We start from the raw sequence: 24,516 nt of genomic DNA, 5'->3' as shown, positions 1-24,516 counted from the left end.
TGATAATTTTTCTTATTACATAATAACTAATAACAAAATCTAATAATTATTTTCCCGTAAGAAAATTATTCGCCAAAAAAACTATTTATCGTTGCTTCTCTGCACATGTACACATCTAGTGTGTCTGTGTGTGTGTGTATATATATATATACAGAGAGAGAGAGAGAGAGAAAGAGAGAGAGTGTGTGTGTATGTGTGTGTGTTTTTGAAAACTTAAAGATTTACAAGAACTCAAGAATTCTTAATTCGTTAATCATTTTTCAAAACAAAGATCACAAATGCTCTCCAAATAGTACCTCTAAACCATATCTTCCAAAAGTTATAAACATGAGTCAGAGTATCCCAAAATTATAAGCTCATAAAAATTCGGGATGATGTGTACGCTTAAGTCTTCGTCTTGCCTCTATCCTCTAGAGTACATAAAACCTTAACAGTCAAAGTGTAAGCCAAAGCTAAGTGAATTAACCCAAAATACTCACACAATAGAAAATATACAATCATTCATGCTCGGTCCAATCAGTCATTGAACTGGAATACCGTCAGGTCTACAACCATCGGGTCGGATTACTCTCGGTCCAATCAGTTATCAGACTGGAATGTCTCATCCCAATCAGTAATCAGACTGGAATGTCAATATGTAACAGGTCCAATCAGTCATCGGACTGTAATACCCTGACCCAATCAGTCATCGGATTGAAATGTCCCAGTTTGTTGGCTTACACAGATAGCAGTAAAGCCTCAACCCAATACACAAACATATAACCAGAAAGTACGGGTAATCATACAGATCTACCAATCTAACAAATCACTACCTCATAGCAACATCCAATACACTAAGATATATAACACAATGGGCAAATTTCATTTAGCCCATTAAACTTATCGTGTTTGTTTTAAAGGTCACCCAGCTTTTTGTACATTAAAGGAGTGAACTCTCGTTTAACCTGTTAAAAAGGTCACTTAACCCATTATAACAGGTTTTAATCTCATTGTAGCCTCATTTCGGTTTTTTATACCCAAATCTTTCAATCAATCAGAACCAGTATCCTTTAAAATAGGAATTTGTGACCATTTCCGACACGAATCAAGTGAAAAACATTTTCATAAAATAGGAACCTGTGACAATGGGTACCAGTACCCTTTAACCAGTCTGAATCCCCATATTTCTATGCATTTCGGTTCTTGGGTATTCGGTTCGGTCCTAACTGATGCTCATCTCTCAACCAACTATGATTGCATCTCCATTTGTAGTCCGGAGGTCTGCAACAATTCATCATCAATACAAGCAGCTCAAATGCAATTACACGCAAGGAAATTTCATTTACAACCTGTTATTCTTACTTTCAAATCTTGATTTCTTAAATGCTCTTTAAATCAATCAGTTATGTTACTCATTACCAATATTCCATTGCAAAAAGAGTGTGTAGAAGAGAACTCATTCACTCTTGGCCGTCAAAAAACACTAACGAAATTGGTATATTAGCAATGAAAAATCAAGCCAAATAGCGTCAGGGTTTTGCATCTTTTTGGTAGTGGTAGAGATTATAAATCATGTCAAGAATTATGAAAGGAAGTCAATTCCAAATTTTCAAGAAATTACAATGCGAATGTTCAAGAAATCGAGGGTTTCTAAAGGGTTGAAAACGATAGCGATGAAATTAGACTTACGCTCAAATTGGACTCCGAACCTTGAAGGCGAATTAAAACAATTACTTTGAAGTGCGAAGCCTCAACAAGTTTCCTCCGTGCTTAGGAATCAAAAGGATGCGCGAATTGCACTTAAGTTGTTTTATTGGGCCGATCGACAATGGCAATACCAGCATCGCCCCATTGTATACAGCTCCATGCTTGAGATCCTTATCAAAACTAGTTTGTATCAGGGCGCTAAAAGGGTTAAGGCATACATTTTACAGGCTTACCCGGTATCAAGTCACATAAGGATGTTTTAAAACAGGAAAATAAGAGTTCATTCCCTTAATGTACAAAAAAAAGTTAAGTGACCTTTTGTTGGAACCTGAAAGTGAACCTCTAGCAATCTTAAATCCTTTTGTCAATTCCGAAGTCAGTTGTAGTTCCGAAGAGAAGTCTGCTCTGTAATTTGTTTGTGTTCGGACCTGAGGTTAAGCTGTTGATGTGGAGGAAGAGAGTGAAGGCATTCCGAAATGGACTTTGTGTCCGAAATTTTTGATGTTCCGGAATCTGTATTTTGTCTTTATGCATTAAATGTATTTGTCTTTTGTTTGATTTAACTAGTCATAGGACTTAGTCTTCTTGTCAACTTGGATATTCAGAGTGTTAGATGTGACTCTTTTATCCAGTCCTATGTATGTAATCGGTTAGTACCATGTACTTCATTCTCCTATTTATAGGAGCATTCAATGTTAAATCAATAGACGGATTATTCAAACTCTTTGAGCAATATTCCTTTTACTTCACCCTCTTTACAACATTCTCTTTGTTCTTCATTTATTAACTTTACTTTGATCTTAATTCTCATTCTTCATTTATGGCTTGAATATTTGTTGAATACATTAACTCAAACTTGACTCGTCTATCCAGACTTGACTGGAACATTCATTAGTAAGCAAACATTGATCTTAAAGTATTAACTCAAGGTTTGAGTTTTCAAACCTTGTCCCTGCGCATCAGATCAATTTTTTCTCTCCATTGGTATTAGAGCTCGAGTGGTTGTCCTTTGAATCCATAAGATCATATTATAGTTGGTTTGAAGTTACCTTGGTATTTCAACCATTTCTGTGTTAAGGATAAACTTTCTTCTATATACCACTTTTGCTTGAAGATATCTTAACTTCAATGACTGCTTCTAATACTCAACAAATGATTTCAATGTAAATCGCAAATAGTGTGGGTGGCCCTACACGTGCCCCACTGCTATTTGTAGAAGAATATGATCACTGGAAAGTTAGAATGGAAAGATTTTTATTAGCTAAAGAGAAAGGTGAAGCTATTTGGAGATCTGTCAAAGAAGGCCCTCGTGTTCCTATAAGAACAGTTGTAAGAGATGTTGCTGCTCAGCTTATACGTCAAGATGAGACTCATCCATCTCCTCTAACAGCTGATGACATTGAGAAGCTGCATGTTGATCAAGTTGCCTTCTCAAAAATGGTGTTTGGTGTTCCTCCTTCACTCTTTGAACACATTAAGTTGTGTAAATTAGCAAAAGAAATTTGGGACACTCTCCAAGATCTGATAGAAGGTTTGGAAAACAAGAAAGACAAGTGTCTCACCTCAGTTGTCAATGACTTTGACACCTTCACTACCACTCCTGGTGAATCAGTGGCCTCAGCCTCTAACCGTTACCGAATCATAGTCAACAACATGACTACTCATGGGAATTTCTGAACTCCCTTGGTGTACAATCTCAAGTTCATTAGCAACCTTGGTAAAGGATGGAAAAATGTGAAATCTTGTCTCCAAAGTAATGGCTCCTTGAAAAAGTTAAAGCTTTATCAACTTTTTGATGAATTTCAAAGGTCCTCTTGCTCAGACCATAAGGGAACTCTCCAGAGGTCCTCTTGCTCTTGTCAGTTCCTTTAAACCAACCATTCCGAACCCATCCACCTCGGATACTTTCAAACCCATTGTCCCATCTGTTCAGTCCTCCTTACCTGTCTTACCCACACAAAACTATCATGTTAATGATTCCAAATCCATAGATTATGAACTCCGTTTCCAATAGGAGTTTGCTCTACTCTCCATGAAATATAAATGTCCTTTCAATCCATCTTACAAACCATACCAAAATCGATTCCATGCTCCTCACTAAAATAATCCTCAACCTTACCCACCTCCGGAATCTCAACCAACTCCAGAAAACCCTCCAGCATACAAACCAAACATTTCAAAGCCAAACTCTACTTCAGAACCACCGCAGAATCCAAAATCCGACAAGCCAAAAATAGTATGTCACAAGTGTGGACATGCAAACCACTTTGCAAAAGATTGCTTGGTTGAAGCTCCGTAAAAACCAAATATCAAGGACTCTGCATACTACGCCCGAAGAGCTCAAGAGATGGCAGAAATTGATTGATGGCAAGACAAACTGTATCAAGGGATGTAGAAGGATATTGGTCATCTGGAGATGATGATGACATGGTAACTCGAAGAAACATGTGATTGATGGAAAGACAAACTGTTGAATGTGATGAAGGCTATTGGTCCTCTGGGTCAGAAAATAAAGATGATGTTGCTGAACCACACTATTGCTACATGGCCACCAACGATCCACCTGGTCGAAGCATCGTTCAGTAGATAAAATCTATGATTACTGATAATAATTTTGATTTTTCTCTTTGTGAACCTTATCTAACCCAGATCCAAACAGATATGAGCACCATTTATAAAGCCTATGAGTCCGCTATAGAAGCTAGTGAGAAGAAGGAGTGTGAATTAAAACTGATGGGTTTGAGCGAAAAGAACATCCTATGTGCTCATGTAAACCCTAATGCTTGGATCTAGGTTTTCTATTGTACATGCAATTCATCCAAGACTTGAAAACCCTAGATCTAGTATATATATTTTGAAATTGATACAAGAAATCAGATCTAGATGATTACCTCTTCTTCAAAACTTGAATCTTCTTGTCCTTGGAGCTTAGAGTCACAAATGTCACTCCTCTAATGGCTTACAAACACCACAAGCAAGAGGATGATCTTGGAGAGAGGTTGGAAGCTCTTGAAGTTGGCTCTGGTACTCTTAGAAGTAGTTTTAGCCTATTTCTGAAGCCTTAGGGGTCTATTTATACTTGTGTTGTTAGGGTTTCAGTCAAAACCCTAACAAGATAGCTTAGGCCTTAAGCAATCTAAAGAACCTTCCAGAATAAAGGCCTTGGACGAAATTAGATGGGCTCCCTCTCTAATTTTCGTCCACCCCTTAAATCCAAAAGGATTCTCAGCCCAAATCAACTATCACACAATTGACAGTTCCAGTCCCCTTTATTTAATTAATCTCTTTCATCTACATAATTAATTCTTAATTAATTATTGTCTAATATTAATTAAACTATATGATTTCTCCTCTAATATATTATTCATATAACATATTAATAAATCATAATAACCTCTTTATTCAAAAATCATCCTATCATGTTGCTTTGGTGAAGGAAACCCAAAATGACTATGCATAACCGGGTCAAATACTTACCAAATATAGTTATGGGCTTAGACACTAATCCAACAATCTCCCACTTGGATAAGTCTAGTAACTACAAATGTAAATACAATCCGATTAGCAATCGTAGCTCTCAAAGATGATGTCGAACTCTGATCTTATCAGTAACCTGTCATTTAGATAAAGGATTGTGTAGCCCTCCGTTCTAGATATCGTGCAGACAATTACATGGAACATAGTCATACTTATTGTCCAGCAGTTTGTTTCTCGATCTCAGATTCGTTTGACATAGAACTTAATTGAACACATCAATACAGTCCTGACCGGGCCCGGCACATAAGTCAAACCAAATCATCGAGGGGCCCTGATATCGCTTTTACCCTCTTAGGATAAAAGGAACAGATAAACTTCGACTTATATGCATTTACTATCCACTAATCAAATCATACACAACAATGACTTTTATAGCATTAAGTTACTGATGTGTTTACGCATTATCAATACACAACCAATTGGCAAACAATAAACCATATATCTAGGTTTTAAGACCATATGATATTATCGTCTTGCGATCACTCATGATAAATTTCATGAAGTGATTCCAGCAAACATGGGTTTATTCCAATGCTTAAATCAAGTTCATAAGCACTCATGAACGTTGTATCTAACTTTTGCCATGTCTAATACACTTTAGACAATCTACACACCTATTCATGACAGTCTTCATTCATACCTACTTCCAACATATGAACGAATGTGGACTGTTCGAATAATCTTATTATTCAGGACGTCAAAACATGCAAAGTGAAACAATAGGTAAAAAATTAACATAAGACAGTAACTTTATTCATAAACAATACCCATTTATTTAATCATCGAATGTTGATTACAATTTATCTATTACACGTTTCTAAACTATCTAGTCTAAATTAATATCGTCCTTCAGCCCAATGCTCCTTGCGTGCTGCAAGCAAGGTTGTAAAAATCGTTTGGCGCTAGCTCGACGGTCGATTGGGGTCAAGCAATTAATCGGTTTGGCGGGGATTAATCGGAGGATTAATCGGGGACCATAAATTACTAATAAAACTATTTAAAAACTTAATATATCCTAAGAAAAAATAGTATTTGAAAATTTTAAAAATTTGAAATATTTGGTATAATATTTGAAAATTTGAATATTTAAAAATTTAAATTTTGAAGTTTTGTAAATTTTGGTGTAATATTTGAAATTTTGAAATATTGAATTTTTTAAAACCTTCCCGCCAAGGACCGCCTAACTTGAGTTTGACCGATATTGACCAATTTCCGCCAAGCACCCCTAATCGTAATCAGTTGCAGACCGCCTAGCGCCTAGGCCGATATTTACAATACTGGATGCAAGTGCTTAACCCTACTCAGTCCCTTCGTAAGCGGATCTGTTGGGTTATCCTCCAACGATACCCTCTTCACTACAAGGAGTCCTTCTTCCACCCAATGTCGAATAAAGTGATATTTTCTGTCGATATGTCAAGATCTATCATGATCCCTCAGTTCCTTGGTCAAGGCAACTGCTCCTTCATTATCATAGAAAATTTCCATAGGCTCCTATATGGTCGGCACAACTCCAAGGTCTCCAATGAAGTTCTTCAATCATATTGACTCCTTTGAGGCTTCGCTCACCGCAATGTACTCTGATTCGCACGTTGAATCAGCTACAGTTTCCTGCTTGGAACTTTTCCAAGTCACTGCTCCTCCATTTAGAGTAAAGACTCAGCCCGACTGCGAACGGTAGTTGTCCCTGTCGGTCTGAAAACTGGCGTCACTATACCCTCGCACCCTTAAGTCATCACTCCCACCGAGGGCTAGAAACCATTCCTTGGTCCTCCGAAGGTACTTAAGAATATTCTTGACTGCGGTCCAATGTGCTTTGCCAGGGTTCCCTTGATATCTGCTAATTATCCTCAAAGCGAAGGCCACATCAGGGCGAGTACAAGTCATAGCATACATAATTGCGCCAACTGCGGAAGCGTATTGTACTCATCTCATTTCTGCTATCTCGACTTCGGTACTCAGGCTTTGAGTCTTACTCAACTTGGCATTACTTTGTATTGGTAACTCTCCTTTCTTTGAATTCTCCATACTAAAATGTTTTAGTACCTTGTCCAAGTAAGTATTCTGACTAAGTCCTATTAGTCTTTTACTTCTGTTTCTCACTATCCTTATTCCTAGAATATAGGCAGCCTCTCCGAGGTCCTTCATAGCGAAGCACTTCCCGAGCCAGGACTTGACTTCCTGCAGCGTCGGGATGTCGTTTCCTATGAGTAGTATGTCATCGACATACAATACGAGGAAGCTTACTATACTCCCACTGGCTTTGACATATACACATGATTCATCCTTTCTTCGTAGAAAACCAAACTCTTTGACATTCTCATCGAAACAAAGATTCCATCTGCGAGACGCTTGTTTCAGTCCATAAATGGACTTCTCAAGCTTGCACACTCTATCAGGATGCTTCGTATAGACAAAACCCTCTGGCTTAGCCATGTAAACATCCTTAGCCAACTTTCCATTAAGGAAAGCGGTTTTGACATCCATATGCCATATTTCATAGTCATGAAATGCAGCAATGGCCAGCATTACCCTAATAGACTTTATCTTCGCAACCAGTGAGAAGGTTTCATCATAGTCAACTCCAGGAGTTTAAGTAAAACCCTTCACGACCAATCACGCCTTATAGGTGTGCACATTCCCATCCATGTCGGTCTTCTTCTTGAAGATCCATTTGCACCCGACCATCTTACGACCTGGTACATTGTCAAACAAATTCCAAACTTGGTTGTCATACATGGACGAAATCTCGTTGTCCATCACCTCTTTCCACTTTGCAGACTCCGGGCCTGCCATGGCTTCCTTATAGCTGTTAGGTTCGTCCAAATTCACTAGTGTAGTATCACTAATGAACATATCCCCTTCTGTAGTAATATGAAAACCATAAAACTCGGGTTGAACTCTAACTCTTTCGGAAAGTCTAAGAGGTAAGGACTCGTCAATTGGTTCAACTGGAGTTTCCTCCTCAGGTTGAGTGCCAGCATTAGAGGTTCCTTCATCGCTCGACTCTTGGATTTCTTCAAGATAGATTTGCCTCCCACTGTCCCCTTGGCTTATGAGTTCTCGCTCACAGAAAACCCCTTTCCTCGCGACGAAGACAACGTTGTCACTCGGTCTATAGAAGAGATATCCAAAGGACTTCTGCAGGTAGCCGATGAAAATACACCGCTCACTACGAGGTTCGAGCTTGTCGTGAGTCTCTCGTCTTACGAAAGCCTCGCAACCCCAAACCTTGATATGTGACAACGAGGGAGCTTTCCCTGTCCATATCTCCTGAGGTGTTTTGGCAACCTTCTTCGTAGGGACTAAGTTAAGGATATGGGCGGGAGTCTCCAAGGAATACCCCCAAAATGAGATAGGTAGTGAAGCACGACTCATCATGGAACAAACCATGTCTAGCAAGTTTTGATTACGCCTCTCAGCCACATCATTCAACTACGGTGCCCTAGGTGGTTTCAATTGCGAAACGATTCCGCGTTCCTTGAGGTAGTCGTGGAATTCAAGACTTAGGTACTCTCCACCTCGATCGGATCAAAGCATCTTGATTTTCCTGCCCAATTGATTCTCCACTTCTTGTTTAAACTCTTTGAACTTTTCAAAGGTTTCTAAGTTGTGCCTGATTAAGTAGATATACTTATATCTGCTATAATCATTGGTGAAAGTCACATAGAAGCGGCTCGCATCTCTTGTGGTGGATCTAAAGGGCCCACACACATCGGTGTGTATGTGATCCAATAAACCCTCACCCCTTTCACAAGTTCTAGTAAAGGGTGACTTGGTCATCTTTCCAAGTAAACAAGACTCGCATACGCCATCATCCCTAAGGTCGAATGACTCCAATACTCCATCCTTTTAGAGTTGGGCTGTGTGTTTCTGGTTGACATGTCCAAGACGACAATGCCACAAGCATGCTTTATCCAAACCATTGGATGAATCAATACACAACACATCATTCCTAAGTTATCTACAGCCATCACAATTTCATATATTCCATTACAAGGCAATGCTTCAACATAAAAAACACCATTAAGATAAGCATTAATAGAACCCTTTTCATTATTAAATGAATATCTTAAACCTTGTGTATACAAACCATGAAATGAAATGATGTTTCTTTCCATATCTGGCGAATAGCAACAATATTTAAATCTAATCCTAATCCACTACTGAGCATTAAAGAGTAAACTCTGATCTTGGTAATAGGCGACGATCTTCTGTTCCCCATGATCAAATTTATCTTCCCATGCTCCACATCCATATCTCTTCTTAGGCCCTGCAAATCAGAAACAAATGTGAAAACCACATCCTGTATTAAGTACCCAAGAAATGGCATGTGATGAATCATTAGATTTAATAGTGTAAATACCTGCGTAGGATGGCTTGATCTTCCCATCCTTGATTGCTTGCAGATACTCTGGGCAGCTTCGTTTCCAATGCCCTATCTTGTAGCAGTGGTGGAACTCTGCCTCCTTGGGGTTGGAGTTGGGTTTAGCAGAACCAATTTTGGATCCACTAGAAGAGGTACCATCTCGGGACTTTCCCTTGTGGTGGCTCTTTGAGGGAGTCTTCCTCTTCTTACCCTTCCCTTGCCCAATTGCCAAGACTGGGGAAGTAGCAGGAGTAGGAGTTGATACAACAGACTTATCTTTGAGATTTCTCTCAGCAGTCCTTAGCAAGCCTTGAGGCTTGCTCAAAGTGACATCTTCCTTATTCATGTGGTATGTCATGCGAAACTAGTTGTATCAGGGAGGCAAGTAGTGAAGGATGATGTCAATTTCCAGCTCTTCATCAAAGTTAACAATAACTTTAGCAGGCGATCGACATATCTCTGCATCTTTTGAAGATGAGCGGTAAGGGACTCTCCATTACCCATTCTGGTAGTGATCATCGAAGTGATGATCTCGTACCTTTCTTGCCTAGCGCTCTGGTGGTACTGGTCCAGTAGATCTTGATGTATCTCATAGGGATACATGTCCTCATAGGACTTCTGGAGTTTTTCAATCATAGTCGCGAGCATGATGCAATGGACTTTCATAGCATCACGCTCATGGGCCTCAAAGGCCGCGATCTCTTTAGCAGAGGCAGTGTTGACGTTCATTTCCTTCAGCTTCTCATCGAGCACATACTCTTTGTCCTCGTAACGAGTGACCATTTGGATGTTGTGGATCCAATCATTGAAATTGGACCCATCAAAGATCACTCTCCCACACAAGTTCATGAGTGAGAACAAGACGGAGGAATTTGAGCCGGAATCATTGTTGTTGACGTTCGTCATTTGAAAAGGAAAAAGAACAAAGTTTGATTAGAAATGAATCCCCAATTAAACACCCAGATGAGAAATTAGGGCTAGGATCCAATAACATTATTTACAAATTAGAAGAGGGATGTCGTAATCTAACAAGTAAATAATTTGAAGGTAAGTGAATAACGATTCACTAATTCTCCACCATGAAAAACGAAAAAGAGATTAAGTTTTAAATGTATTGAAAACTCCTAGATCTTTTGAGATTCACTGAACTTTTCAATGGCATGTTTAAATCTCGATATGCCCCTTAACTTTGTGACTGGGATGCCGAGGATCACAAAGCGGGTGTGAATAACCATGCAAACGTACATGGTGCCCTCATTGTTACAATCACCTATTCGATGTGTTGGTTAACCACATACACTCCATCGAACTATGACAAAAAATGAGTCAGCCTTTGCCACCTTTTCTTAGAACCCAATTAGTGTGTCGGTTAACCACACACGCTCCACTAACGTCTTAGCAAGGGTACAAAGTGTAATTTCATGGAATTTAATCAAATTCACTTTTGCCTAAAGTAACTAAGATTGGGAATTTTGAAAAACATTTAGTTACTTTTTATAAATTCATTATACTTTTAATGAGGAAAGGGTTGCCCTATCCTACCCGTTCGGCTAACGACCCTCTACCAATCAAGGAAGTGGTGGGTGAGAGTGGACACCCATTAAATGGTCATTTTATAGGTCATAACCTTATACCCCCTTATAGACCGGCTTCGTGAATGAGACCTACTAACGGTAAGACTAGCATTTAAGTTATACATACATATATATATATATATATATATATATATATATATATATATATATATATATATATATATATTAATCTTTATAATATTACAAAGTATAAGGTTGGATTTTAAACTTGTAAAATTCTAGGGTTTGAAATTTAAATAGTTCACTTTAAACTTTTAATCAAAAAATTTTAATTTCAAAACTTGAGGGCAAGTTTTGAACTTTTCAAAACACATAGGATCAAATAGCAAATAATTTAAAATTAAACATTTAATTTAATGATTATCTAAATTTAACCTATTCAATTTTATTCACAAGAAAATTCATCAAATAATTTAAATAATCAAATATTATCACATAAGGAATTTATTATTCAAATAAATGGTAATTATCTTTTGTTTTGGAAAAGATAATCATACACTAACACTAAATTTAGATTTTATTAGTAAAAAACGATTTTGGTAATTATCCTTCAGCAAAACAGCAAGAAATCCCGAAAATCCCTCTGTCTGACGACTCGACTCGCCGAGTCCCCTTATGGACTCGTCGAGTTCATCTTACTCGTCGAGCCCACATTTGGACTCGCCGAGTCTGCCAGGCAGAAGACCCAAAAACTCGATTTTCAAGCAAGAATGAAACACAAAGCATCAAATACAATAGAAACCAAACAAAGCTCTAATACCACTGATGGGTTTGAGCCAAAAGACTTGCAAACCCTAATGCTTGGATCTAGGCTTCTCTATTATACATGCAATTTATCCAAGACTTGCAAACACTAGATCTAGTATATATATTTCGAAATTGATACAAAAAATCAGATCTAGATGATTACCTCTTCTTCAAAGCTTGACTCTTATTGTCCTAGGAGCTTAGAGTCACAAATGTCACTCCTCTAATGGCTTACAAATACCACAAGCAAGAGGATGATCTTGGAGAGAGGTTGGAAGCTCTTGAAGTCGGCTCTGGTACTCTTAGAAGTAGGGTTATCCGATTTCTGAAGCCTTAGGGATCTATTTATACTTATGCTGTTAGGGTTCCAGTCAAAACCCTAATTGGATAGCTTAGGCCGTAAGCAGTCCAAAGAACCTTCCAGAATAAAGGCCTTGGACGAAATTAGATGGGCTCCCACTCTAATTTTCGTCTACCCCTTAAATCCAAAAGGATTCTCAGCCCAAATCAACTATCACACAATTCACAGTTCCAATACCCTTTATTTAATTAATCTCTTTTACCCAGAGAATTAATTCTTAATTAATTCTTGTCCAATATTAATTAAACTATATGATTTCTCCCTTAATATATTATTCATATAACATATTAATAAATCATAATAACCTCTTTATTCATAAATCATCCTATCATGTTGCTTTGGTGAAGGCAACCCAAAAGAACCATGCAAAACCTGGTCAAATATTTACCAAATATAGTTACAGGCTTAGACACTAATCTAACAAAATCGTCTTAGCTTACATTTTGAGGATAAAAAGTTGAAAATCGAGTCTTTAGAGCATGAGCTTGTAATGTCAAAAGATGAATGTATCATTTTAAAAGAAAAATGTGAAATCACCTATTCTGAAAGAAACATTTTAATTTCTGATAACAAACGTCTCAATACAAAAATAAATGCTTTGCATAATTCCATTGACATACTTGAAGCGAATCAACGAATGACTCATAACTTTCGTCATCCTTGGTCAAAAGCTCCTGGTCTCGGAAGTGATTTTCCGAAACCAATAGCTAGTCCCTTGAACGAGTTGCAAAATCTGACCTTTATGGGAGATGTTCCGAACCATCAACATTCGGACGCACCTGTGTCTCTGTCACACCCCCAAACCGAAACGGCGGAAACATTCAGGGGTGGAGGGCGTCATGCTCAGTATCACAACAAATGTAGAATAGTAAAACAAGTAACAACAACCATTGCATTAATATTAAATTGTTTACATGGTATTCGATTCACAAAAGATTGACTCCAAAAGTAAATAACAGAATAAAGACATGAAGCTACTATGCTCCATCTTCTGAATCCCAGTGCGTGTACCTCTTTACCAGTTTCCTCAGTATACAAGTAATTTTGAAAAAGTATCAACATTTAAGTTGGTGAGTTCATAAGTATTTTTGTTATAAAAGGTATACTCTTAGTTCTTTGGAAAATTTCGCCTGCTCCTAGAGAAAATCCTATATTTTCTGATGTGATGAAATGATAAGTAAAAAATAACTCTTACAATTTCTTCTATGAGTACTTAATGAATACAAGTTATATACAATCCAGATCAAAAAGACAATCGATTGTGTGAATCTTCCCTAAGTCCACAACCAAACAAGGAACAAGAAATGAGGCGGAAGTCACACATCCCATTGTTTGTTAGATCCTCATTGTATATAACCCTGACATATTCATTAGGTGCTTGCGGAGCTAACTGTAATAGTTCTTTAAAATATGATGAAACTTCTTCAAAATAGGAACTTGGATCTTGATCTTGTTAGATATGTAAAGCACCAATAACGAATCAAAACTTCAATCTTCTACAAATGAGGCATAAATCTCCAAAAACGTGAAGAATAATGTGGGAAAGGATATGCCACATTATATAGTTTAGGAAACGAGCCAGAATATTCTTCAAAATAACTCCAAAGAGAATGGTGGTGAAGCATGTAGAAAAGGTGAATGAAAAGGCGATTTTTTTTAATAATTTCTGACTCACGACGTGAGTCATAGTGTTCACGACGTGAGGTCGCTAAATCTGAATTCTAAATTCCTTCGTAACCCAGCTCACGATGTGAAAACTGGGCAAAAAAATTGAAATAGCCCATCCTTCTTGTAAATAAATGTACTCAAACCAATGTCTTAATGAATTAAGACCCTTCTAAATGCAGTATTTGACGACTCTTCTAACTCTACCCTTTCTCTCGACTCACCCCACACTTATTTCCAATTGTGGTCTCGACTCTCGACTTTAGACTCTAAATGACACTTGTCTAGACATATATGCTCTCGACTCAACTTTCCTTCTCGAGACTCCTTTAGCAAATCTGAAATATAGCAACCAAAGGAAAATAAAAGTAACATAATACCGTATCAAGAGTTTAACAATCCCAACGAGTTCAAAAACCACACAAACCAAATTAAACTAAAAAAAACTAAATAAAATAAAACAATCAATCGTCATCTTCATCTTCTTGAGCTCCACTCGTTCCTGCTCCATCCCCCCCCCCCCTCGGCATCCAAAGTTCTTTCCACGTCGGGATATACCAGCACTGAGGTGGCACGGTGGGTGGTCACACCACATTCATATGAGAGAACATGGTTTCAAGGATTTGAGTGTTGTAAGTCATCCCACCGCGAAAATTATCTAAATAAAAACCAACCCGACTTTTAAACGGGTCGGTTGGTACTCCACCCGCATATTTTTGCTCCGCTCTACGATCCCTCTCCATGTCCCCCCAGGCTCTCATGTTTCTTCTCCATGGCCTTGGTTGAGGTTGTTGCTCGGGTTACTCTTGTTGTTGCTCATCATCCCCCGGGGGTATCACATATCCTCCCCCTACAATCACTACAACCCTCATAATACCCAAGAATTGAATGGTCAAATCATTTTCCGGGAAACGAGTAAGGTTCCTAATAAAATTAGGAGACAAAATCCCGTAGGACCGAGCAAGGCGGTTGACTGAATGTCCACCCGTGATAGGACTCCCGGGCCTAGAACTAGCTGCTTTTTTTCCCAAAAACTTCGCCAGCATATAAGGAATATCATAACAAAACCTGGGTGTGATGATGCTCCACAAGTAAAAGAAATTTTGGATTGGCACCTTGTCTCCATGATGTTTGTGATTGACAGAAAAAGTGACGAGGCGATGCAAAAATCGATGAACGGGACTCCTAATTTGTCCCTCACTTGCATCACGAGGATTATACTCGTGATTCGCTTTGGTCCTCCAGAATTGGACATCAAAAATGTCGGAGGTAAAATCCCGAACACATTCGTGCAAGAATGGCACAAAAAATGGTGATTGTGTTTCCACCTCGGTGTATAGACCCATACGCCATGCAAACTCTCGAAGACTGTACCCGCGAAATACCCCTCCCAACTGGAAAACAAGCGCCCTGTTGTAATCAAAATCAATGGTCCTTTCCTCAAAGCTTACAGTAGAAAAAAACTCTACCGACAACTCCTGATAGACGGGATCTTGAACAGCGAAAAGATATCTCCATCCATTGCAAGTAAATGTAAAACCATCTCCTTCAATCACTTTCATCCAATATTTCTCCAACTCCAAGATCATACCGTGTGACATCCCCAATTTCACGGCCAGAAAAGACTGATTTGTTTATGCTTTGTTTTATAAATCAGAGTGATCGTTTAAAGAAAACGGTTGCGGAATTTGTTCCCAAAACAAAATATGATAAGAGTTTATCAAAGCATTTCTTTAAAGAAATGTATTTTCATTATATAACAAAATCTCGGGATGTCATGTTCAATACAGACCAAAAGCATAAACAGAAAAAAATAGACCTTACAACAGTTATTTATAACTATTGATCTATAATCCAAAACCTCTCTTTAAGTCCACCAACTTATATTCTTGTGCCATTACCTGTAATGCAAAGAAAACTGAGTGGGTCAGGCTTGGGAGCCTGGTGAGCATATAGGGTTTTCAACCCATAATAAATAATTAATTTAATTTCATCAACCAATAATAACCCAATTACCCATTCCCGTTATTCTCACTTTACGTCCCTAAGACAACTAACACAAGGGACCTAGTCTAAGAATATTTCATCGGGGCAACAACACATGCTTCGGTGGTTCCTCAGCAATATAAGTCAAATAAGGCAACCATGAGGGGATGGAATACAGCAAATGAACACCCAAGTTCATTAACACCTACAGGTTATGAGAGTGCTAGTGTTCCACGGGACTGTCTAGAAAGAGTCTGTGGTCGTCATCTTAATTCCGCTAGATAACTGGATCACAATGACATCGAGGCCTCTCAACATTTTTATTTCATCACACATCACTATCTACCCATGTTCTACCCACATATTTGTAGATAAAATATATTTATTTATATACAACATAAAACCTATATAACAAATTCTTTCGACACTCATATCACATGAGAAATAGTATATATTCACATAGCACGTATTTTATAGAGTATAATCTATATGTGTGTGTTAACAGAAAGCAACCACACACACTTACCCATTCCAAATAACAAGATAATATACATATAACACATAGCACGTACTTGTTGGGTTTTGAGCATTCTAACACTCCTATGGTGTACATGCAACCCTATAAACCTTGGATCTATGTTTTCTCTATTATACATGCAAATAAGAACTTTCCAAGGCTTTAATCCTAACTAGCATATTATGATGTTCTTAATCTACAAAGTACTAGTTAGATGACATACCTTTTTGATGTAGCTTGATGTCTTCAAGCTTTAAGAGCTTAGCCCCAATAGTGTGGAAGCCTCAAGTGGAATCACAAATCACCAAGACACCTTGGAAGACTTTAGAGAATATGGATACTTGGTTCTCTCTAGTGAAATTAGCTAGCCCTTCTTGGTGTACCACACTAGTGCCAATTTCACCAACCAAGGACATCTTTATATAGTATGGAAACTAGGGTTAAAACCATGACCCTTCATTTCATATGATCCATGGGTTAAACACTCCATGGACTATCCATGAAAGCTTAGCCCAACCTAAATGAACTTGGCCCATTCCATATATACAAGAGTCCATATTTAATTAGTTCATTTTGATCACTTAATTAATTCTAAATTAATTCTTGATCAATACTAATTAAATAATATGATTCCATAATAATATATTAGAACTTATAATATATTAATATTAATCATAAACATACTATTCTCAAAAGATTATCCATATAAATTGTGTCGGTGAAGCGCAACCCAAATGGACCATGCCGGGTCGGGTCAAGTACATACCAAATATAGTTATGGACTTAGACATTAATCCAACAGTCTCCCACTTGGATAAGTCTAAAACTATTATTGCGTATGACTTCAAACCTAACTAGCAATCGTAGCTCTTAAAGTTGCTGTCGAACTCTGATCTTGTCAACGAACTTGTCCATTAGATAAGGGATCATATATTCCTCCATTCTAGATATCATATGGACTGAGACATGGATTATAATCATTCTCTCTGTCCATTTGTTGTTTCCCGATTTCCGATTTACGACGACTGACTAATTGAACAAATCAAATCAGTCCTGGCCCGGCCGAGCACTTCCATTTGTCATCATCAAATCATCGGGGGGCCCACAGATATCGCTTTTATCCCGAAGGTAAAAGGAATGGATAAACTTCGACTCATATGGCTTATTCTACTACTTGTTGAATCATACACAAAGGCACGTTTTATAGCACCGAGTTACCAAATGTGTTTTCGTGCAATCAATGTACAACCAACTCATAGTAACAACTCATATCTCTAGGTTTGAAGAATATAAGATATTATCGTCTCATGATCACTCGTGATAAAATCCATGAAGTGATTCCAATGAGCGCGGGTTGAATCCAATACTCAGAACTTATGAGCACTAATGAGTGTTGTAGCTCTTTTTCCAACACCTTAGACCTCTACAAGCCAACCCATGACAGTCTTAATTCATATCTACTTACAACATATGACCGACTGTGGATGGTTTGAATAACTTAGTCATTCTGGAAGAATGACCTAGTTTATTCGGGAAGTCAAAACATGCAAAATGAAACACAATAATAATTGAATCCAATATGGTATCAAACCCTATGAACATAAATAAAACACCTTTTATTTACCACCGTATGATTACACATTATTCATTGTATACTGTTTCAGCTATCAACTTTATTCTTGAATTTAAAACAGTAGTTGTCCCATGCTCCAAGCATGTACACTATGTTTTCTAAACACTAGTCATGCAACACACCAAGTATGCATACTGTGTTTGTCTATGATCTTTACTTTGTGAACTAGATCCATTGAACATAACTTCAATGATTCTCTTTTCACACTCCCAAATCCGTACTGCAAATGCAAGAATTCCAAATTCATGCCATTTACTGAAATCTATTAGATTCTAAACTTATATGCATAGATCCTCTTGTAATGATTATGCACAAAGTCAGAAAGACTTGACAACAATCATTATAGAGTATTCCAAAGGAGATCAGCTCCTTGGAAACATCCTTCTTGCATTAAGTTTCCTTAATCTTACACAGATTGAAAATTCTAACTTTGAAACATTTCCAGATTCCATTTTGACTATCACTTCTGACCAAGAGTTGCCTCCTTACAGATTATGTCAATATGGTCCTTCCAGAATTATCACTATACTTCCAACTGTCCTTGAGCAACCAATCTTTGGTAAACCTTAGATTGTCCTCGACAATTGTTTAATCCTTTTAGTCATATCCAATTCTAAATCTTTTCCCTTCTTAATGCCCCAGGCATTTGGAAAATTTTAGAAATGATGAATATAGCACATGTAATCAATCCTATATTCGAAGCATATGGGACACGATTCATGATGTCTCACATAAAGACTAAACCAGTCTTTTGCTATAATATTTCCATTTCAATTTGCCAAGTTCTCATAATTCAGATTATGAAAAGGGATGCCGTAATCATAATCGAATTTTAGAACGCAAATAATGGACTCATATACAAAATTTCCTTATGTTGAGCCATTCCAACATGAAATTCATATATATCCTTGACTAAATGATTAAAACCTCACGATCTAAGCTTATAGATTTGAGATGAAGTATAATTTTCTCTCCCTTAATTATAGCAAAACAACTCTTTCCCAATTGAAACTTTTGTTTTCTATAATTAACATTGCTAACTTGCAATACTTATCATAATTATCATGCTCCCACTAACATGATGATTATTAGCATAACACTTATGCTCCCACTAGCTTTGACATGTACTCAGAAATCAGCTGACTTTCTTACCAAAGTTCATATTTCTGATACTAGATTGTTTTGATAAAAACTTAATCAAAAGCATACACCTTCCCTTAGATAGCACAGTTGTGTGTCTAAACAATTATGAAGAGGGATGCCGTAATCATAATGGTTAGACCTTTTTTCTACTTCTCACAAGTCCAGGTTAGTGTGCCGGTAAACCACACACGCTCCACTAACGACTTTGAGAATGAAAATATCATAATTGCTATCTAGCTAAAATCTACTTAGTGAAAGTGTTTCCTCACCATCATTTTCATGAATCGGAGAGAAACCTTATGACACTTAGATTTACTGGTGTATATGTTCTTATCCATGTGAATTGTCAAAACCATAGTCACAAGACAGGGATAATGACAAATCCAAAATCATATGGACTGAACTCAATCTTAATTTCTTGCCACCTGGCAGCTCAAGGGCCTGCCATTGCTTCCAAGTTGTTGTGCAACAAATTGAGAACTCTAAGAACTCATATGCAAAGCCAACTTTAACTGGAATGGGCACAGAATATGTCAACACGATAGGTTATAAACCGCAAGTCGTGTGCTAGTGAAGAACTTCAGGTTCTATTCTTGATTAGTTCTTGAGACTTTCAAGACCTTTAAGATTCCCACTGTCCTCTTGACCTATAAGACTCCCTTGTCAAATATCCAAGAGATAGTGTGGATTCTAATCAAGACAAACACTTCACACAATTGGTCTTAGTTGGTCTTTGTTTTATCCAAAACATCACAACTTACCAATTTCAAATGTACAAGAGTAGAAAACTTTTACTCTTACATTTGACAAGTGTTTTAAACCTTCTTTAAGACATGTCACTCAAGTTACAATCTTAGAGTATAACTCTATGAATTGTTTTGGAATGAAGTATGAATCATCTTCTTGATTTAACCACTTCAACAATTCATAACTCCTCTTCTTAACTATCAGAATGTACTTAGAGGATGAATTGTGATAAGGTCTCAAAATCATTAAGATGACCTTAAAACATGATACTAAAGTACTCTCCCATCTTTTCAGATTTGAGAAACTTTTATCCTTCTGCCTAATTTGATTCTTCTTAATCGTTCTGTCATACATTGAAAATTTTCCAATGTTTTAGAATTATACTTAAGCTTGTAATTATAATCATATTTACTAAACCTTAGTAAATCATGACGAATAGTCTTATCCATCTTTTGTGGTGGACTTTGACAAGTGCACAAGAAAGTGTACTTGATCCCTTAGTCCTTCACTTGACTCACACATCCATGTGAACAAGTAATTAGTCTTAATTTTCCAATACTTGAAAGTTCTCATTCATCATGCTATACAACTTGCATGATTCCACGTTCCGGTCCAATTGAGACTTGGGTGATGAGAATCTTTCCTTATTTGGTAAATTTAGACATTACCACAAATGAAAGAATCAATTTCATATTTCCACTCTTGCTATTAATGGAATCATATAAGCAACAATTTTACCTCAAATGCCATTGTAAGGATATTTTAAAATAAATAAAATCAAAATTTTTCTTTTATTTTAAAACTTTGCGGAAAAACTTATCCTTACAATCCATATGAAAACTTGTTGTTATCTACTCCTAAGCAATATCTTATAACTCCTAAGAAGTAGCTCAAGAATCCGATCTTCAAACTATGCGATAGAAATCCATCTACGCCATCAGATTCAGCATATTCTTTCTTTAAGTTTCTTCACCTTTCTTTGATTCTTAAAACATCACCATGTGACCCAGTCACATCATGTATCAGGAATCTCAGAATCGAAACTTAGCAGAGTTAGATAGTGGACTTTACCTGAAGTAGAGTCAAACTTATTGACTTTCACTTCCTTAGGTAAATTTGGCAGCTACGCAACCAATGCCCCTTCCTTTGGCAATATAAACATATGGACCCTTTGATAATGGTACACGGGACTGTCACAGACTTAGGCAGTGTTTGTTTTTTGTCTGCAGATCTGCGAGGCCTCTTCTGTCTGCGCCGTGCAGACCACGCGCAGACATTAGCCTTCGCAGACTGTTTGTTTTTTTGAAGACTGCAGACCTAAAAATGTCTGTGCACCCTCTTCTTGGCGCAGATGTGGACCAAAGTCTTCTAACATCTTCAGACATCTTCTAGCCTAAAAAAACATATATATCTTTATTTTTTTCAAGTTTTTTTTTTAATTTATATTTTTTCCAACTTTATTAATGATAACAATTTGAAAAAAAAAAACTACAAAACTTTAAAAAAAAAAAAAAAAAAAAAAAAAAAAAAAAAAAAATTGACGATATAAACATAATATTTTTGACAAATTTATAAATAAAGATTTATTACAATAATAGTCGTTAAATTTGTTTATATAAATATGAAAAAAAATCATAATATATTCTTATATTTTTTTGCCAAATTTTATAAAACATTATTTAATACAATATCGTCAATTTCTCGAGAAAATATTTATGGTACGTTTTTAATGGATTTAATTGAAAAAATCGAAGTTTATTTCCATCAATTTATGTATCAAATTCTTTGATCACTAATTATAATGGTTAATTATAATTTTGCAACCAAAGTTGTTGGTTTTTATCAAATATATATGCTAATTCATACCATTTTTAATTTTATTTTTTATACAATAATACATAAAAGTTGATCTAGATTCGTTAATTATTTATAACAAAATCATAAAAATATTAAAAAATCACTTTAAAGTTTAAAAAAAAGTTTATTTAGATTTCAGTTTATTTTAGTAGCCCGCAGATGTTAAAAAAACAAACAGTCTTCTTTTTTCAGACTGCAGACGTTTGGTCCACCTCTTCTACTGCAGAGGTCTACAGATGTGGTCCGCAGATTGCAGACATTTTGCCTCAGAAAAAACAAACAGCACGTTAGCTTTTCTCTTTACCATTTGGTCAACCGAGTTGACTATGGTCGATCCCTTTCCATTGGGAAGAGAATGCTTTCCGGGATTTCCTGTGTCACTATTGTCAATGTCCATCAAGTTTTAAGGAAGTTGATCTTAACAAATAGATAAGATCATTAAGGGTCTTGTCATAGCCTGTTTCATAGGTGTCCCAAAGGAACTCACTATGTGACTTAGAAAGTGATTGAACCACCAACTTTCTCAAGACTTTGACACCCAACTCTCCCGGCTTGTCAATATGTGACTACATCTCCAAGATGTGACCACACCTAGACCTTGCCTTGCCAATAGGGCCTGAGTGACCTTAAACTTTTCCAAGAACTTGTGGGTTAGGGAGAATAATTGGAGGAGGTGAATGAAGTATGATTTCCATAGGACATCATCTTCATTTAGGAAAGCTTGTTTCAAGAGATTTGGGAAGATCATCTATGTCTAAACCAGACATCTTTTGGGAGATATTCAAGATAGTTGATTTTAAAGTCCTTAATATGACACCCAATATGAAATATTAAGGCTAGGACCCAACAAACTATTTTATAACTTAGAAGAGGGATGCCGTAATCCAAGCTATAAAATATTTGAAGGTAGGTGAATGACGATTCACCAATTTCCACCAAGATAAACAAAATGTATTATTAGGTTTTAATTGGATTTGAAACTCCTAGATCTTTGAGATTCATTGAACTGTTCAATGGCATGTTTCAATCTCGAGTGTGCCCTTCAGGTTTTGTGACTAGGATGCTGAGGATCACAAAACAAGGTGTGAAGTAACCATGCAAATTACTTGGTACCCTTAAGTGTTTACCCCTTAATCGATGTGCCGGTAAACCACACACGCTCCATCGATACTATGATAAATATTAAGTCACCCTTTACCTACCTTGTTAAGTCCAGGTTAGTGTGCCGGTTAACCACACACGCTCCACTAACGACTTAGACAAAGTGTAAAGTGTAATTTCATGTATTAGCACCTTATTCACATTTTCCTAAGTAACTAAGATTGGGTATTATTAAGAGTTTAGTTACTTAGTATTTATCATTAATACTTTTAATGAAGGGAGAATTATAGTCCTGTCAAACCCGTTCGGCTAACGACCCTCCACCAGTCAAGCAAACGGTGGGTGAGAGTGGACACCCATTAAGTTTCCATTTTATAGGCAACAACCTTATACCCACCTTATAGACCGGCTTCGTGAATGAGGCGTACTAGCGGTAAGACTGACTTTACTCTTATACATACATACATACATACATATATATATACATACATACATATATATATATATATATATATATATATATATATATATATATATATTATTAACATGTAATATTATAAAGTATAAGGGTTGAATTTTAACTCTTTAAAATTCTAAGGGCTAACTTGGAATTAAAGTATTCATAAGTGAAAACTTTTCAAATTCCAAAACTTGAGGGCAAGTTTTGAAACTATTCCAAACTAATAAATTCCATAACTTATGTGTTTAAAGTAGTTTTAATCCAAAAACTCTTCAAGTTCCATAACTTGAGGACAAGTTATGGAAGACTTTAAACTAATAAAAGAATTAACTTTTCTTTATTTTATAACTTATGAAATTAATTAAGGTTACACTTTATTTATTTATTTATTAATGAAGTGACTCTTGAACCTCCATAACTTAAGGACAAGACTCTTCATCTTTTGTAACCATTGCCAACTTTTATGAGTTTTATGAAACTTAAATGTGACTTTTCATATAACTTGAGGACAAGTTACAAAAACACATTTTAGAATCAACTCTTAGATTAATTTGGATTGAAAACAACAATTTCACATAACTTCTATTAATCTAAGCAACTCATATAAACAAGATAATTCAAATCAAACTTTTCCATGTAATTAGAGTAACACTTTAAACTAATACAAAACATGAATCTATTGACAATTATCTTTAAAATTGGATTAGCATGAACATTACCACATCAAAAACAAGTTTATAAGTCCAAAACATCTTTGGGTAATGTTTCTAGTCCAATTCCAGCCAAAAAAGTCGAGTTTATGCTGTCTGGGGGTCCAACTCGTCGAGTGCATGAACCAACTCGGCGAGTTGGATCGATTTCATCACTTTTTAGGCATGGACTCGCCGAGTCTGATGATCAGACAGCAAGAAATTCGATTTTTTTAAGCAGTTTTGCAAGTATAACAAGAAAACAAGCCTAGTCTCTAATACCACTGTTGGGTTTTGAGCATTCTAACACTCCTATGGTGTACATGCAACCCTATAAACCTTGGATCTATGTTTTCTCTATTATACATGCAAATAAGAACTTTCCAAGGCTTTAATCCTAACTAGCATATTATGATGTTCTTAATC

This window comes from Lactuca serriola, chromosome 4 (genome assembly GCF_051521515.1).
Source record: "Lactuca serriola cultivar US96UC23 chromosome 4, Lser_US96UC23_V15, whole genome shotgun sequence".
Classification (NCBI taxonomy): domain Eukaryota; kingdom Viridiplantae; phylum Streptophyta; class Magnoliopsida; order Asterales; family Asteraceae; genus Lactuca; species Lactuca serriola.
This window is presented reverse-complemented; position numbering follows the sequence as displayed.